This window comes from Cydia strobilella, chromosome 1, assembly GCF_947568885.1.
Source record: "Cydia strobilella chromosome 1, ilCydStro3.1, whole genome shotgun sequence".
NCBI classification, from domain to species: Eukaryota; Metazoa; Arthropoda; class Insecta; order Lepidoptera; family Tortricidae; genus Cydia; species Cydia strobilella.
In genome coordinates, this window is record NC_086041.1 from 15621704 (window position 1) to 15641466 (window position 19763).

Below are 19763 nucleotides of genomic sequence, written 5' to 3' on the forward strand. Positions count from 1 at the left end.
TTGCAAACAAATAGAAAAAAAAGTCCCCTGTAATTACCCCATATTTCGGGAGTTTTAAGCTATTTGATATTTCCAGCTTTCTGACGGAAGATGAAATACTTAAACAATGGATTGCGGGAACTGGAAAAACAAAACTGGATGCCTCACAAATACTAACCTAACCTAAGCTGTGATTTTTTTGGTTAGCTCTCCTTTTGGTGTGGTTCGCCGATCCTAAGAATACTATCTATCCTAGGGCTGCAGAGAGGGTGTTCCACATTCAGCACAGCTTATACCTGGCTGAAAGTTCACTTTAGACATTTCTGGTAAGTATAGTTATAATATGTTTTGAATAAATAAAATTTACCTGTTTTGTTAAATTATCCTTTTATTCCAACAACCACCTAATCTCATATCAACTCCCTGAGCCACATTATTTTATTTTTTGTCGAAAACTTCATATACAAGTTGAAATTGTAGTGACCAGTCATACTCTGCGCAGCGACTTTATAGGTCACACTAAACAACTTTTATTATAGGGAAAGAAATTGGCTGTCCCATACAAATCGGTGACATCACATCAGCTGGAATGTATGAAACAACGAAATTTTTCTTCGCGATTTCGGCATTGGTATAAATTCATACACTGACGTGACTACTGAAAAAAAATCCCAGTAGTTACCACTGGTAAAAGGTGGGAAACAAATTACCAGTAGTTACCAGTGTTACCACTGATAACTTGGAGGTAACTAGTGGGAATAACCAAAAGTGACCGGTTGCGACTACATTCGCGATTTCGCTTGCTATAGGTACTAGTAAGTTAGTGATTCAAAATAGCGACTCGCTCATTACGTAATTTGAGTACTTGTTTGCAGCGTTTTCCAGTCGCAAAAAATACCCTAAAATGTAGTCACATTTTAGGGTATTTTGTTGCGACCATGGTAACCCCATATTATGACGTCACAATATGTCTTTCTCTTACCCCTGGTCGCTCGGTTTCATGTCTAGTTGTATATACTATGTCTATGTTACATCGCTAGTGAAGCCATTTCAAGTGCGACATCAACATAGACAGACCACATAGGTAGACATTGGACATGCAAACCGGATACCGGTCTTCCGTGACCACAGCTAGTGCAATGATTGTTTTTTTTTTAATTTTTTATTATTATAAGAGCATTTTTTTTATGAAACCTGTTTTTTGCTCCTAATTTTTCAATAAACAAAAAATCTAAAAAAGTCAAACGTAGGGGCATAGCTATGATCAATATACATCAAATTATGTAAAAATATTGCCATAATGTCAATATCCAGAGAGGAAAATGGGGACTTCGCTTGTATGGAGAAACGGCCGTCCCCTTTCCTTATAACTCCGAGTGCCCTGGAACGTGCAAATGGCCCTTATAAAGCTGAGGGAATATATTTCCCACAATTATTTTAAACCTTATTTTTCGTAGGTAATTTCTAACTTCTAACCTTTATGCCCGTATGCCCGTTATAGGGTTAAAAAAACCGGCCAATTGCGAGTCGAACTCGCGCACGAAGGGTTCCGTATCATTACGCAAAAAACGGCAAAAAAGTCATGTTTGTTGTATGGGAGCCCCACTTAAATATTTATTTTATTCTGTTTTTAGTATTTGTTGTTATATTATTATATTATTACAACAGAAATATATCATGTGTAAAAATTTCAACTGTCTATAGTTATCACGGTTCATGAGATACAGCCTGGTGACAGACGGACAGTGGAGTCTTAGTAATAGGGTCCCGTTTTTACCATTTGGGTACGGAACCCTAAAAAAACTAGCGAGGTCTACCAAATACCTACGTAACATACATACTTCTTATGGATGAACTGATTTGTGATTAACCTGTTCAATATATCAAAAATACCTCTTCATCAAATAGTGGTTTACGAAAGTAAATGCACAAGTTATTATTAGATATAACAAAGATTTATATAACTCCGTATAAGATGGATACAGTCTAAGGAAAAAACGTGGCTCGAAAATCAAGAAAATTCTCTAACAGATGGCGCCACCACGTTTTACCACCTTTGGCCTATTCTCGACTAGATGGCGTTGACGGTTTCGTTTGTTATTTAACAATTTTAACGCATATCAGTGAAAGAACATGGGTCAAAATCATAATTATAAAAATAATAAATGCAATCATTTATCCATAAAATACATTTTATGGTATTTTTAACCATCTTAATTTTTAGTTTTAATCATGTGTCGATAGATGGCAGTGAATTTACTGTGGCTACAAAATTTACTATGACAGTAGGTACTCCTCTTTGAATACACTAATATAATCCGTAAGTTCGGTGTGCCTTTAAATCTAATACGCTTTCAAGAATTGCATGCAAATAAAGAAAGAACCTGTTGAGTTGACTTAATAAAACTACTCCAAAGAGGATATAATAAGATAGAGCGGTACTGTCATAGTAAATTTCGTACCAGCAGTTGTGCTTAAGCAGTGTGCTCCTGAGTTGAGTCCCGTGTTGGCGCGTCTTTTCACACTCTCTAGCGACAAACGGCATGTTCCATCTTCGTGGAAGACGGCCCTTGTGCACCCTGTGCCTAAAAAGGGCGATAGATCGGACCCATCGAATTACAGGCCTATCGCTATTACCTCCCTTCTCTCTAAGGTCATGGAGCGTATAATTAAGCTCCTGAGATACCTAGAAGAACACGATCTGATCAGCGACCGCCAGTATGGTTTTCGACACGGTCGCTCGACTGGTGATCTTCTAGTCTGACACACCGCTGGGCTTCGGCCATTGAGAGTCAAGGTGAGGCATTGGCAGTTAGCCTAGATATAGCGAAGGCGTTCGATTGGGTCTGGTATCGGGGTCTCCTGTCTAAGTTACCATCTTATGGATTGCCGGAGGGACTATGCAAATGGATCGCTAGCTTTTTGTCCGGCAGACGCATACGAGCTGTAGTAGACGGAAACTGCTCCGATAGCATGGACATTAACGCTGGCGTTCCGCAAGGTTCTGTGCTATCCCCAACGCTGTTTTTGCTGCACATCAATGACATGTTGTCTATCGACGACATTCATTGCTATGCAGACGACAGTACTGGGGATGCCTATTACACAGGCCGTGCCAACATCCCTCGTTCCGTGGTGCTGGAGAATCGTGAAAAGCTTGTGTCGGATATTGAGAGCACTCTATCCAGAGTTTCGGTGTGGGGCCGAGACAATTTAGTGCGATTCAACCCCACCAAGATACAAGTTTGCGCGTTTACCGCTAAGAAAACCCCATTTACTGTGGTCCCTTAGTTCGAAGGCACAGCCCTTACAATGTCGGGGAGTATTGGGATCCTCGGTGTCGACATCTCCAGTGACGTCCAATTCCGTAGCCACCTGGAAGGGAAGGCTGCACTGGCATCCAAAAAACTCGGTGTGCTCAATAAAGCGAGGCGATACTTTACTCCGGGGCAAAGACTGCTGCTATATAAATCGCAAGTCAGACCCCATATGGAGTACTGCTGTCACCTTTGGGCAGGAGCACCTGGATGCCAGCTTGGACCCTTCGACTCGGTCCAAAGGCGCGCTGTACGAATTGTCGACGATCCCAAACTCACAAACGGTATTGAACCTTTAAGTCTAAGAAGAGACTTTGCCTCCTTGTGTGTGTTCTACCGCCTGTACAATGGGCTGTGCTCTGAAGAATTGTTTGGCCTCTGTCGATCGTCTGATCGAATGTATTACTGCAGGCGAATTTGACCGCGACTCCACGCTTATAGTTTTCTTAGGGAATAGTGTAGACTGTACTAAGCGAGACATCTTAAAATTATCCGCTGCGCTATCGACAATCGACCAGAAAGCGGTTGCAAAAATAATTATCTGTGCGCTCCCTTATAGAATGTCGAGCAAGGTGAATAAGAGTATTTCATTACAATTCTTTATTGTATAACCTTCCCATGTACAGTAGTACGATTTCGTATTTTGATACGATAAAATTTATAGAAGATTTTGTCATGCCCCGTAAAAGAACCTACCTACCGAGAAGATGTCTAGTAGATTGTGCTAACCTGTTAGCATATAATATTGAAGACCCCGTTGTGGCTAGCACGGCGTCTAAAAGTTTTAAGTCGAATAGTATTTTACGCCTTGGTAGTGTAGGTTTTGAGATGGAGCCGTCTGGCGATCTGAATTTAAACTAACCGCTACGACAACGTGTGCACCATCCGGCTCCGACCCTGTTGATCACTGTGATGCTAGTATTTGTAGTAAATCCAATTTATTGAACTTAGTTCACCAAAATATCCAAGGCTTTGCCAGCAAGGAACTTGAAATTGATTTGTTTATACAGTACTCGAATATTGACATTCTCTGTATAACTGAGCACTGGCTTAAAGGTCATGAATTTATGTTTAATTTCAATAATCATAGTATAATCAATTCTTATTTTAGGAGATCTTGAAATCGCGACGGATCGCATTGATAATGGTTAAACATAATTTAAAAAGCAAGGCGCGTAGACATTGTTGACATGTCTGTGGAACGGCATATAGAACTTTCCTGTGTTGAGTTGGAACAATTTATAATTGTATGCGTGGCAGGCCCCCATCGGCGGACTATAACTTATTTGAATCAATCATAGATGATGTACTTAGTAGTCTTTTTAGAACCCATAAAATAATAATTGTGTGTGGCGATTTTAATGTTAACTTGCTTGAAAATTCTCCATTTTGTGAAAGGTTACTAAATACTTTTAAATCTTTTTATTTAGACAACTTATTCTGTGAGCCCAATCGAATCACAGCAACCAGTGCTACATGTATAGATAACATCTTTAGTAACAAGGATGCGATTAGTAAATCTGTTATTAACAACCTAAGTTCTGACCACTGTGGACTAAAAGCTTCTTTCAGCGGGAAAACTGAAGAAATTCCTTAAGATACTATGTGCAGGCCGATTTCTGAAAGGCGCCTAGATTTATTCAATCGTAATATCACTAAATAATTATGTGGTCTGTCATGTACGCAGGAGGACCCTGACTGTTTAAGTTCCGAGTAGTTTAACTGTATTAAAAAGGAATTTGATGCCTGTTTCATTCAAAAGAAGGTGCAAGGCAAGGCCAATACAAAATTTAGCGACTGGGCTACGCCGGATATTCACGAGAAAAGACTCTCCGACTCTACGACTCTACGACTTATATGATTTAAAAGCAACTGATAAAAGGCCGGAATTTCTGGAGTACGTTAAGAATTTTTTTTAATCTTTTAAGAGGCCGTAGTCGATTTTGGAGCAAAAATTTTAAATTGATAGATTTAGTCGTTGAAATTATACACGTTTTGTTAAGTAATATCTAAATAACAAGTATTGGTTTCTATTAGCACGTTTTCTCATCTTGCCTTTTAATAATGAGGTCGCGAGCGTCCGTCACCGGTAATATATGAAGAGAAGGGGCAGTTTTTAAAAATTCATCAAAAAATTATGGTGGTAAATTATACAAATTGATGTATAAGAATAGTTTCAGCAAATGTTGTAGATTGTTCAAGTATCCAAATTATGTTGAAATTAAGTCGATTTTCAGAGAAATTGTAACTTGTTTTGAAGTAATTTCTGGAGAAAATTGAATTCGTTTAACTTTCATTTTTTCGAACTCTAAGTCATATAACAAAGTTGTAATCTGATAAAGGTCAAGTACAGAATATGTGTAATACAAATTTACCATTTTTAGCAGTCCAAACTTTACGAAATTTACAAATTATTATTATTATTGTTATAGCCTCTTTATTCCTTAGAAAAAAAAAACACATTTGGTTACATGTATATAAGTACATAATTTTACAGCTTAAAATAGTAACATTTCAACATAGGTATACAAGCGTTATTTCTAAAACAATTTAATTACAAATATAATTAAATGAATACTAATTTTTATATAATGATATTAATAATTTTTTTCAGAGAAAAATATATTCGATTAAATTAAATTAATAGTTAAAATGATATTTAAATCACTTCAACACTAACATTTGGGAAGTCATAAATGAATAAAATTCAAAATTTAAAATTTCATTTAAAAAAAATACCTAATATAAATTAATTAATATTCAAATTGTTGTATAAAATTATTTAAAATTCATTTGATTTAATTTGAAATATTAAATTAACCATATACATATCACAGTTTTAAAATTAATAAATCAACAAAAAAAATTGTATTTTAAAAAGATTAGTTCACATTTTGTTTGTATTTCATTATGAAATTTTTAAAATAGATAAATAATTAAAACTCATTTCATTCGAATAGATAGTTAGTTAACTTAAGATTAAACCTAAACAAGAATACTTATTACATGCAGTTTTTTGTTAGTTAAAATATTTTCTAAGGACCTCTTCGCGAGTGAAGGCCTCCTCCATACTCTTCCAGGTGTCTCTGTCTCTTGCTTTTTTTATCCAGTCTTTTCCCGCCACTCTGATAATCTCATCATTCCATCTGTCTTTCGGCTTTCCTTGCATTCTTTTATTGGGCGGACCTGTCCATGTAGTGACTTTTCTGGTCCATTTTTCGGGGTTCATACGGGCAATATGGCCAGCCCACTTCCATTTTTGTTTCTTGCAGTATTCTAGGGCGTCTATAACATGCGTTCTTTCCCTGATATCGACGTTGCGTATTCTGTCTTTCCTTTTAATATTTAAAATACTTCTCTCTAAAGCTGCTTGACATGTTCGAATTTTGTGTTTGGTTTCGTTACCATATATCCATGTTTGGCTGCCGTAGGACAGACAAGGAAGTATGCAGGAATCTAAAACAAATAAGAGCGACAAAATCAGTGCTTTACGCGCGTTTACCTAAACGTCCTTCAGAAAAACAATCATTACTAATTTAGTGAGTCTGTTTTCAAAAAATTGATCTGATAAAAGGCAAGATAAGAAGACGTGCTAATAGAAAGCAGTACTTGTTATTTCAATTTGGTAACAAAAGGTGTACAATTTCATCGACGAAATCTATCAATTTTACATTTTTGCGACTAAAATCGACACCTGCCTCTTAAGATGATGTGTGTCGCCGCTAAAGCCGATTACTTGTCCAAAAAGATCCTAAATTCTAGTAATAAAGTTAAAACTGTATGGCAAGTAATCAGCAATGAAACTGGAAAACGTAAAATGAAGGATCCGCACTACAACCTACGAATTGCTGACACTTTAGTAAGTTCCGAACGTGAAGTGGCAGATCATTTTGAGCGGTTTTTCTCGAATATACCGGTAGAAACGACAAAGTCTCTTAATTCATCGCCAGACGTCGCTAAAGAAATTTTGAAGACAAATGTGGTGGAATGTACAGAAATCTTCCAATTTTCGTATGTCACTCCGAACATTGTTCTTAAGACTTTTAGGTCACTAAATTTAAAGAAAACAGAAGATCTTTGGGGCCTGTCAGTATTACATTCCATTATTGAATCGAATACACCATACTTGGCTGAGATTTTCAACAGATGCATTGATGCTGGAATTTTTCCAGATATTATTAAGCATAGCAAAATCATCCCGCTGTTTAAATCAGGAACGAGAACAGATCCCACGAACTTTAGGCCAATTTTAATACTACCGGCATTAAGCAAAGTGTTCGAGAAACTTATTTTGAATCAACTATTGTCACATTTCAACAGAAATAAACTGCTTGATGGCAATCAATTTGGTTTTACCAGAGGTCGATCTACGACTGACGCCGGTGCGGTACTTCTAAAACACATCTTTGACGCCTGGGAAAAAGCTCAAGATGCTGTTGGATTTTTCTGTGATCTGTCAAAGGCATTTGATTGCGTTGATCACGAAAATTTGAAGAGAAAATTAAGCCGCTATGGGATAAAAGCTTGACCTAGTGTCATTGTACCTTTCGGATAGACCTCAGCGAGTAGTTATCAATGGAACTCAATCGGCGGGGTCCCCGGTAGCCCTCGAAGTGCCTCAAGGTTCAATTCTTGGTCCCTTCCTGTTTTTGGTATACATTAATGACTTACCAAAAGTTGTGCAAGATAGACATGATATAGTATTATTTGCAGATGACACTTCCCTTATATTTAAAGTGGACAGAAAGGAAAACAGCTTAGAGAGAATTAATGACGCGCTATCCACCATAGTAAACTGGGGCCCTATTCGAGATGCACAACTGTCAGTTTCGGCTTCAACATCAGTTCAACAGTGGAATGAATCATTTGTTCATCAACTGTGGAAAGTATCATTTGGTTGTACACCAAAACTCATTCATTGAAAAAATTATGCAACAAAAATCAACTTTGTTTTCTTACTACTATACGGTTTAAAATGGCTCTGAACTCTGCGTGGTTCGGTTTGGTTTCGTTGTCACCTAACTGTGGATTGCTAATGTCAAATTTACCTATTTGACAACACACGATTTCTTCCATTCAACTGAAGTTCAACACGAAACGTCACTTAACGCATGTCGAATACCGCTCCTGGTTTACGGCAAACAATTTGCTTTTGAACGCCAAGAAAACCAAATGCATCAAGTTTACGCTACCTAACGTCAAGCAGGTAAATAACAGCAAGATTAAAATAAAAGGGATACGCTGGAATTTGAAGATCGAACTGTTTTCCTGGGAGTCACTTTAGACTCAAAACTGCAATGGCATACACATATATCCACTCTAGCCGGCAAACTTAGTTCAGCAGCCTATGCAGTGAGGAGAATCAGACAGCTAACAAACGTAGAGACGACCAGGCTGGTATACTTTAGTTACTTCCATAGTGTTATGTCGTATGAAATTCTGTTGTGGGGAAAAGCGGCAGACATTCCGACAATATTAGTGCTGCAAAAACGAGCTGTACGTTCCATCTATGGACTGGGCGCTCGACGGCTCGAGTATCCTTAAGAGATTCAAGGAGGTTAACATTCTTACCGTTGCATCTCAATACATACTTGAGAATATTATGTATGTTCGGAAAAACATCCACGTCCACATCCAGTGAAATCCATAACTATAACACTAGAAACAAACATAAACTTGCTGTGCCCGCCCACCGCCTCCGTAAGGTTTATTAGTACTTACGTCTTTCGTCGGGAACTGTAAGTACACGTTTTTATAACAAAGTGCCCGCAGACATAGTAAATTTGCCACATAACAAATTTAAGTCACATTTTAAGGCGTACTATACTGTAAAAGATTTTATAGACGATAAGGATCCCTTTAAGACAGTAGCTTGATCTTGACAGTATGATACAAATTTAAGCAATATTTGTTTTTGTTTTAGTTTTTTTTTCTGTGAAATAACCATACTAGTGTCCAGTAGAACTGACTCAAGAGACCATCATGCTCTCGCTTGATTGTATTGTTTTAGTTAATTTTAGTTTTGGACACTTAGAGACCTTATACACCTCTAAGATTTTATTTTATGATGTTTTAAATTTATTTTATTTGTAATAATACCTTTATATTTAATGATTCTGACAGGTAGAGACCTTTACATCTATATGTCAATTTAAATTTGTAATTTAGTTATTTATAGGTAGGCATACTTCTTACGAATTATGTTGTGATTATGTGGCGCTATGCCGTCTTTAATGTAACATACAAGCACAAATGTTGTATCTCACTGAATTAATTTACTTCATATATATTAATACAGCCCGGCAACTTGAACATGTCATGCTCGCTTAAGTCTTTGCTTACGGTGGCGTTGTTGATCGGGTCGCCACTTTCCCGAATGAAGGTTGAGGGAGACGATGGCTGAGATACGCGTCATACTCGTGAACGGGTGCTGTTTGTGGAGACCGGTCTGTTTAAGTTTACACGGGCTTCATTTTACCTATGTAACTTTACTTTTGAGTGGCATTAACGTGAGGCACTTCATTCGGTTCTTGTCTGTTTGTCTGATTTAATATCTTGTCTTTTTATTAATTATATAACAATTCAAGTCTTGGAGACCCATTACATCTCTGGATAATTTGATGATCTTTTTTATTATTATATACATTTTATCTCTGACACCTAGAGACTTTTACATCTCTAAACAATTTTAGTACTTCTGTTATTTGTATAGTTTTTATTAGTTTTTTTTTCCTTGTGTAATTTAACATTTATATTTATGTAATTGTTTTTTTTTGTAATTTTGGGTTAATTGTGTTTTGGGTGTTGTTACCTACCAATTTATATCTTTTCTCAATGTCTGTATCTTTTTTTTCATGTAGTGTGCACAGTAAAGCATTTTATTATTATTATTATTTGTATCTCATATAAACTCACGGGTATATACATCCCGGTCATTTGATAGGCGTGCGTGGGGATATAGATCCAACACGTAGAGGCCCTTTGGAGAAGTTTGCTGTTATGTACTACACCTGCTAGAACCCATTCACGGGTACAAATAGATACCCGTAAATCGGTTCCAACAGGCGTAGGGGCTATTATTAACACAGTGGAAAAGAGTGCTGGTTATGGTGTTGAAGTTTGGCTGGTCAAAAGATTGGGCTATTGCTGAGAGGTCCGGACACCTGCCATAACAATGTTGTACACGTTATCGAGGCAGGCGGTGACTTGCCGCTGACTAGATGGGCCCCTGAAACTGCCGTCGTGAAGACGACCAGGAGCAACACCGGTGTGAGCGGCTCAGGGGTGTCGAGAGGTGTGCGCCGCTTTCTACCCAGTGGCTGTTAGCAGCCACTGTGCCAACTCGCGTCTTATGCATCTTTCACTTTCACCCCTGGAGCATATAGCTCTAGCGACTCCTCTCTGGACAGCCAATGAAGGCAAGCCAGAGCTGAGAGTCCTGCGGGTCCCCTTGGGGTCCACTCCGACCGACGAAGACACGCCGGAGACGGAGACCCTGACCGACTCTCGGGAGCACTCGGGTCCGTGGGGTCGTTACTCCCCAACAGCTCGCCACAAGCTGCCCTGCGGGCTTATTATTATTATTATTAATTTTATTGTTTGTAAAAATTGACATGTAAAAGTGCCCCTGTGGCCTATTTGCTGAATAAATGTTTGATGTTTGACATGATGCCAACGGCCACTTTCTATCACCGCACCGCTCGCCATCGGCAGGGCGTTCATCCTCACACCCTAGCACCTAAATGGTCGCGTACTGTGCGGTTTAAGAGGAATTTCCTCCCGCGTACGCTTCGGCTGTGGAATTAGCTCTCTGCCGAGGTTTTCCCGAGGGGCTACAGTATGGGGTTCTTCAAAATAGGAGTGTACAGGTTTTTAAAGGGTTGGCAACGCGCATGTAATATCTCTGGTGTTGCAGGCGTCCATAGACTACGGTGACTGCTTACCATCAGGCGGGCTGTATGCTTGTTTGCCACCGTCGTGGTATAAAAAAAAACACTGTAAATTCACTGCCATCTATCGACATACTTTAAAACTAAAAATGAAGATTTATAAAAATACGTTAAACTGTATTTAAATATGGATAAATGTTTTTTTTTATTTGTAATTATTATTTTTATATGATTTTGACCCATGTTCTTTCACTGATATGCGTTAAAATTATAAATAACAAACGAAACCGTCAACGCCCTCTATACGAGAGTAGGCCAAAGCTAGTGGCGCCATCTGATCGAGAATCAATTTTCGTGATTTTCGAGGCACGTTTTTTTCTTAGACTGTATCCATCTATTACGGAGTTATATCTATCTTTGACTACACTAAGATATCAATATTTTGCTATGGGCTATGTGCGAATGGTGGTGTGGGAAAAACAAGCGATGCCAACGCACGACGTGGTGAAGACATGATAAGAATTTTCGTGGGACGACATCTTCATACAATTTGGCAGCTAACAAATGTAAAATAAGCAATATATATGTCCCACACCCACTATGGCGGCGCCCCACCCACTATATAAAAAAAAATCTAAAAATGTAGTTGCAACACTTGCAACTTATTTGTAAATAGAAGTGCTTCTGCACACCATCTAACGGTGAGTAGGGGAATTAAGGGTCCCCGGCAAGCTCGGTTCTCCATACAATACAAACGTAGTTAAAACGACTAGCTAGATTGCTCTGAAACTTTGTACTTACAATAGGATAAGGTATATCTATGTCTGTAATTAGTTTATGTAGCTTCAGATACCATAGTTAAAAAAATACTGCGAATTTAAGTTTTTCATACAAAACTTGTTTTTGCTCTATTTCGTACTATTGTTTTATAAACTAGAGCTATATAAACTAATGAGTTATATGTACCTCATTTCATTGTACATGTGTAAAGTTTCATTACAATCCAACACGTAGTTTTGCAGGTGCATAAAGGATGACTCACGTTAGACCGGGCCGTGTCCGGGCCGGAGCTTCCGGCGCTTACTTTTCTATGACATGACAGGTGATCACTCGATGCTTTCCATAGAAAACGAAGCGCCGGAAGCTCCGGCCCGGACACGGCCCGGTTTAACGTGAGTCATCCTTAAAGGTGCAATTCGGCCGAGCTTGCCGCGGACTTCATTGTTTCAACCGTCCCTCACTACTTAATGCATATACCTATAATCAATATAATTAAATAACAGTAGTTTTTGACCGGTGTGAAGTTAGCGGCCAAAAGTTGGCGGCCAAATGTTGGCGCCAATCAGCCGCCAACATTTGGCCGCCAACTTCACACTAAAATTAACCTACCAAATTAAGAAGTCCGTAATAAATCTCTCCATACATAACAGAAATGGTATAAACATAAATTATTAATATAGAAAAATAACTATTTACTCAACGTTAAGGCGTGCTTAAGGCAGTGTCCCGTTAAATCATGATATTTTTTTCACCTAACTACTAGATCGATGATTGGGGTCGCACTATATATGTCTCATTAGATATGTAATAGGCAATTCAAGTCAGCTTTTAGTAGAGCTGTACCTCGTTTAGTTTGGACGCTATGAGTCTGCGGCCGAAATATGTCTGAACTTGTGGAGAACTATGGGTTTAAGATTTAATTTGTTTCACCTAATTTCTAGATCGATGATTTTGGTCGCACTATATATGTCTCATTAGACATATAATAGGCTATTCAAATCAGATATTAGTAGAGCTGTACCTCGCTTAGTTTGGACGCTATGAGTCAGCGGCCGAAATATGTCTGAACTTGTGGAGAACTATGTGTTTAAGATTTAATTTTTTTCACCTTACTTCTAGATCGATGAATTTGGTCGCACTATATATGTCTCATTAGACATCTAATAGGCTATTCAAATCAGATTTTAGTAGAGCTGTACCTCGTTTAGTTTGGACGCTATGAGTCAGCGGCCGAAATAGGTCTGAACTTGTGGAGAACTATGTTTAAGATTTAATTTTTTTCACCTAACTTCTAGATCGATGAATTTGGTCGCACTATATACGTCTCATTAGACATCTAATAGGGTATTCAAATTAGATTTTAGTATAGCTGTACCTCGTTTAGTTTGGACGCTATGAGTCAGCGGCCGAAATATGTCTGATCTTGTGGAGAACTATGTGTTTAAGATTAAATTTTTTTCACCTAACTTCTAGATCGATGAATTTGGTCGCACTATATACGTCTCATTAGACATCTTATAGGCTATTCAAATCAGATTTTAGTAGAGCTGTACCTCATTTAGTTTGGACGCTATGAGTCAGCGGCCGAAATATGTCTGAACTTGTGGAGAACTATGTGTTTAAGATTTAATTTTTTTCACCTAATTTCTAGATCGATGATTTTGGTCGCACTATATATGTCTCATTAGACTTCTAATAGGCTATTCAAATCAGATTTTAGTAGAGCTATACCTCGTTTAGTTTGGACGCTATGAGTCAGCGGCCGAAATATGTCTGAACTTGTGGAGAACTATGTGTTTAAGATTTAATTTTTTTCACCTAACTTCTAGATCGATGAATTTGGTCGCACTATATACGTCTCATTAGACATCTAATAGGGTATTCAAATTAGATTTTAGTATAGCTGTACCTCGTTTAGTTTGGACGCTATGAGTCAGCGGCCGAAATATGTCTGAACTTGTGGAGAACTATGTGTTTAAGATTTAATTTTTTTCACCTAACTTCTAGATCGATGAATTTGGTCGCACTATATATGTCTCATTAGACATCTAATAGGCTATTCAAATCAGATTTTAGTAGAGCTGTACCTCGTTTAGTTTGGACGCTATGAGTCAGCGGCCGAAATAGGTCTGAACTTTGGAGAACTATGTTTAAGATTTAATTTTTTTCACCTAACTTCTACATCGATGAATTTGGTCGCACTATATATGTCTCATTAGACATCTAATAGGCTATTCAAATCAGATTTTAGTAGAGCTGTACCTCGTTTAGTTTGGACGCTATGAGACAGCGGCCGAAATATGTCTGAACTTGTGGAGAACTATGTGTTTAAGATTTAATTTTTTTCACCTAACTTCTAGATCGATGAATTTGGTCGCACTATATATATCTCATTAGACATCTAATAGGGTATTCAAATTATATTTTAGTAGAGCTGTACCTCGTTTAGTTTGGACGCTATGAGACAGCGGCCGAAATATGTCTGATCTTGTGGAGAACTATGTGTTTAAGATTTAATTTTTTTCACCTAACTTCTAGATCGATGAATTTGGTCGCACTATATACGTCTCATTAGACATCTTATAGGCTATTCAAATCAGATTTTAGTAGAGCTGTACCTCGTTTAGTTTGGACGCTATGAGTCAGCGGCCGAAATATGTCTGAACTTGTGGCGATCTTGTTAAGATTTAATTTTTTTCACCTAACTTCCAGACCGATGAATTTGGTCGCACTATATATATCTCATTAGACATCTAATATGCTATTCAAATTAGATTTTAGTAGAGTTGTACCTCGTTTAGTTTGGACGCTATGAGTCAGCGGCCGAAATAGGTCTGAACTTGTGGAGAACTATGTTTAAAATTTAATTTTTTTCACCTTACTTCTAGATCTATGAATTTGGTCGCACTATATATGTCTCATTAGACATCTAATAGGCTATTCAAATCAGATTTTAGTAGAGCTGTACCTCGTTTAGTTTGGACGCTATGAGACAGCGGCCGAAATATGTCTGAACTTGTGGAGAACTATGTGTTTAAGATTTAATTTTTTTCACCTTACTTCTAGATCGATGAATTTGGTCGCACTATATATGTCTCATTAGACATCTAATAGGCTATTCAAATCAGATTTTAGTAGAGCTGTACCTCGTTTAGTTTGGACGCTATGAGTCAGCGGCCGAAATAGGTCTGAACTTGTGGAGAACTATGTTTAAGATTTAATTTTTTTCACCTAACTTCTAGATCGATGAATTTGGTCGCACTATATACGTCTCATTAGACATCTAATAGGGTATTCAAATTAGATTTTAGTATAGCTGTACCTCGTTTAGTTTGGACGCTATGAGTCAGCGGCCGAAATATGTCTGATCTTGTGGAGAACTATGTGTTTAAGATTAAATTTTTTTCACCTAACTTCTAGATCGATGAATTTGGTCGCACTATATACGTCTCATTAGACATCTTATAGGCTATTCAAATCAGATTTTAGTAGAGCTGTACCTCGTTTAGTTTGGACGCTATGAGTCAGCGGCCGAAATATGTCTGAACTTGTGGAGAACTATGTGTTTAAGATTTAATTTTTTTCACCTAACTTCTAGATCGATGAATTTGGTCCCACTATATATGTCTCATTAGACATCTAACAGGCTATTCAAATCAGATTTTAGTAGAGCTGTACCTCGTTTAGTTTGGACGCTATGAGACAGCGGCCGAAATATGTCTGAACTTGTGGAGAACTATGTGTTTAAGATTTAATTTTTTTCTCCTAATTTCTAGATCGATGATTTTGGTCCCACTATATATGTCTCATTAGACATCTAATAGGCTATTCAAATCAGATTTTAGTAGAGCTGTACCTCGTTTAGTTTGGACGCTATGAGTCAGCGGCCGAAATATGTCTGAACTTGTGGCGATCTTGTTAAGATTTAATTTTTTGCACCTAACTTCCAGACCGATGAATTTGGTCGCACTATATATATCTCATTAGACATCTAATATGCTATTCAAATTAGATTTTAGTAGAGTTGTACCTCGTTTAGTTTGGACGCTATGAGTCAGCGGCCGAAATAGGTCTGAACTTGTGGAGAACTATGTTTAAGATTTAATTTTTTTCACCTTACTTCTAGATCGATGAATTTGGTCGCACTATGTATGTCTCATTAGACATCTAATAGGCAATTCAAATCAGATTTTAGTAGAGCTGTACCTCGTTTAGTTTGGACGCTATGAGTCAGCGGCCGAAATAGGTCTGAACTTGTGGAGAACTATGTTTAATATTTAATTTTTTTTACCTAACTTCTAGACCGATGAATTTGGTCGAACTATATATGTCTCATTAGACATCTAATAGGCTATTCAAATCAGATTTTAGTAGAGCTGTACCTCGTTTAGTTTGGACGCTATGAGTCAGCGGCCGAAATAGGTCTGAACTTGTGGAGAACTATGTTTAAGATTAAATTTTTTTCACCTAACTTCTAGATCGATGAATTTGGTCGCACTATAAACGTCTCATTAGACATCTTATAGGCTATTCAAATCAGATTTTAGTAGAGCTGTACCTCGTTTAGTTTGGACGCTATGAGTCAGCGGCCGAAATATGTCTAAACTTGTGGAGAACTATGTGTTTAAGATTTAATTATTTTCACCTAACTTCTAGATCGATGATTTTGGTCGCACAACATATGTCTCAGTAGACATCTAAAAGGCTATTCAAATCAGATTTTCGTAGAGCTGTACCTCGTTTAGTTTGGACGCTATGAGTCAGATTAGATTTTAGTAGAGCTGTACTATTAGAAATATTATAAAATGAAATATTTCTGAACTAGTGAAGATACTGTTCTAATTTTTAGGGTTCCGTTCCTCAAAAGGAAAAAACGGAACCCTTTTAGGATCACTCGTGCGTCTGTCTGTCTGTCTGTCTGTCCGTCTGTCACAGCCTATTTTCTCCGAAGCTACTGGACCAATTAAGAGGCCGGGCCGGTGTCGATTTTAGTCGCAAAAATGTAAAATTGATAGATTTTGTCTGTGAAATTGTACACCTTTTTTTACCTAATTGAAATAACAAGTACTGGTTTCTATTAGCGCATCTTCTTATCTTACCCTTTATCAGATAAATTTGTTGAAAACAGAATCACTAAATTAGTAATGTTTGCTTTTCTGATGGACGTTTAGGTAAACGCGCGTAAAGCACTGATTTTGTCGCTCATATTTGTAAATTTCGTAAAGTTTGGACAGCTAAATATGGTAATTTTCTATTACACATATCCTGTACTTGACGTTTATCAGACTACATTTTTATAATTATGACTTTTAAGTAGTGTAAATGAAAGTTAGACGAAATCAATTTTCTCCAGAAATTACTTCAAAACAAGTGACAATTTCTCTGAAAATCGACTTAATTTCAACGTAATTTTGATACTTAAACAATCTACAACATTTGATGCAACTATTCTTATACATCAATTTGTATAATTTACCACCATAAATTTTTGATTAATTTTTAAAAACTGCCCCTTCTTTTCATATATTACCGGTGACGCACGCTTGCGACCTCATTATTAAAAGGCAAGATGAGAAGACGTGCTAATAGAAACCAATACTTTTTATTTGGATATTACGTAACAAAACGTGTATAATTTCAACGACTACATCTATCAATTTAAAATTTTTGCTCTAAAATCGACTACGGCCTCTTAAGGTAAAATTTGGTATACATATGTAAGTTTGTGACCCAAAGACGGACATGCAACGTAAACAAATGAATTTTAAATACTGGGGGCGTTTTTGGGGGGTATATGAGAAAATTAAAAAATAAAGTTTTTCAAACTATATGGTGTTACATAGCAAGTGAAAGAGCTCATTGTGATATTCTCAAATATATTTTTTTTATAATTTTATAATAAACAGTTTAGAAGTTATTCAAGAAAATAGGCAAAAAATGACCATTCGCCCCTTTATCTCCGAAACTACTGGATCAAAAATTAAAAAAAAAATAAACAAAATAGATCTTTACCTATAGATTACAGGAAAATCTATTAGAAATGTGCAGTCAAGCGTGAGTCGGACTTAATTACTTAGTTTTTGATCCGACCCCTACGGGTTTTTTGAAGACATTTCACATAAAAATTACATTGTTTAAATTGTGTAAAGTATGGAACCATTGGAACGCGAGTCCGACTCGCACTTAGCCGGTTTTTATTTTTATCTAACTTCTAGTTCGATCGAATTCTAGAAACTATACGTAACCGATATGCCCGATACTAACGGATTTAAAAATAGACGCCTTAAGTTGAGTTATTCATTTAGAATATATATGAGTTTTCCAGTTGTTGATGTTACACGATGTGTACGTATATTTACATACACCGGGTTGACGTTAATTTAAGATTTGCCCAAATATATATTGCACAACTGGCACCCGTTATTTAGAGATTTTATTTTTTGTTCTATTGTCATATGTGTTCGTTTTTCTGCGATTGACATTATGCAACTGGTGTTTAAATGAATTTTCCTATAGCAAAAATGACATTGATAATATCCCCCGTCGTTGTCTGTGATAGTTTTCGAACAAAAAAAGCATAGTTTGTCCATTTGGTCACTTTTTTCCAGAAGAATATATTTTATTTCATCCCTGAATGCATCAAAATCCATTTTGTTATTGATCATGGAGGTCTCATTAACCAAGCACGAGAAAAAGAAAACCAACATAGGGCCACAATTATAAGAGTCCATTTGCTTTGTATGCTTCACGGTTTCGAATTTAGATATATGCATGGTAAAATTCTTTTCTTTTAATAATTTATTCACTTCTGCCAAATACATATGGCCAAGTGCGTTTTCATGCCCTAGCGGATCAATGACCGTCATTGTTTTGCGTTTAATGGACAACAAAACCATTGTGAAATGTTGATACAGACATATTAAAAATACAGTGTCAGTCTCGGTGGTTATTGGTAGATTCTCCACAAAATCATGGCTGCGGACACTACCCCCAAAAATAAACGTTGATTTCTCCACGTTCACAATGTTGTATTTGCCGTTATTGTATATATGACACGCATGCTCCACAACAAAACCGGACAAGTATTGTTGCGGCTGCAGGGTCGCGTAGTCATCATAGGGTAGTAAGTCAAGGGAAAATTTTAGGGAAGCCATCTTTGATACGGTGTATCCTCTATCGATTCGTGCGTAATATTTTGTATCCTTAGCTAATCCGTTCGGAAAGACTTCAAGGGTACAGACCTCAAGATTTGGGTATGAATAGTTGGGCTGTGGGGATTCGAATACTTTGGTTGAATTGAAATGTGTCCCAGTACGGCAATATTCACAGACGAACTCTTCAATATCTTCAAAAGAACATGTCTCATATTCTGGCCGGGCACATGTTTGATGGACCCACTCGTTGCACACATTGCAGGAAACCCATGAGGTTGTCAAGTCCTCCTGACTTGTGCCTCGTCGGCAATAGGTACAGAATGTACTGTCATGTAATTCGAGTAATTCGGCCTTTATTTTAATCTCTTTTAGAAATCGCCCATCGAAGTGGCTGTGGGAAGGTCTTTTTCTTCTTTGCCACATTTCTTCTACTTGACCTGACTTTGGTTGTTTGGTCAGCCTCTTTTTAGGAATACCATTTAAAATTTCGGTGGACAGTGATATTACCTCTGTTCTCAATTTTCTTATTAACTGAGTGCATTTTAAATTACTTTGTCCATTTAAACTATACTGTTTTATTTGTCCAAAGTAATTCTCCACAGCTGAATTGCTCGTACGCATGTCTTTCCTCAAATTACTCCACA

General features: G+C 37.3%; 1 long non-coding RNA gene across 1 annotated transcript in view; it reads right to left on the reverse strand.

The window, feature by feature from the left end:
• Positions 1-2763: 2763 nt before the first annotated feature.
• Positions 2764-19763, reverse strand: part of LOC134746672 (uncharacterized) — a 78790-nt gene continuing 61790 nt past the window's right edge. Inside the window, exons 2-3 of the long non-coding RNA XR_010128249.1 lie at positions 10962-11291; positions 2764-3672 (exon numbers count right to left, since the gene is read on the reverse strand). This is a non-coding gene — a long non-coding RNA (uncharacterized LOC134746672). The remainder of the gene's footprint in view (positions 3673-10961; positions 11292-19763) is intronic.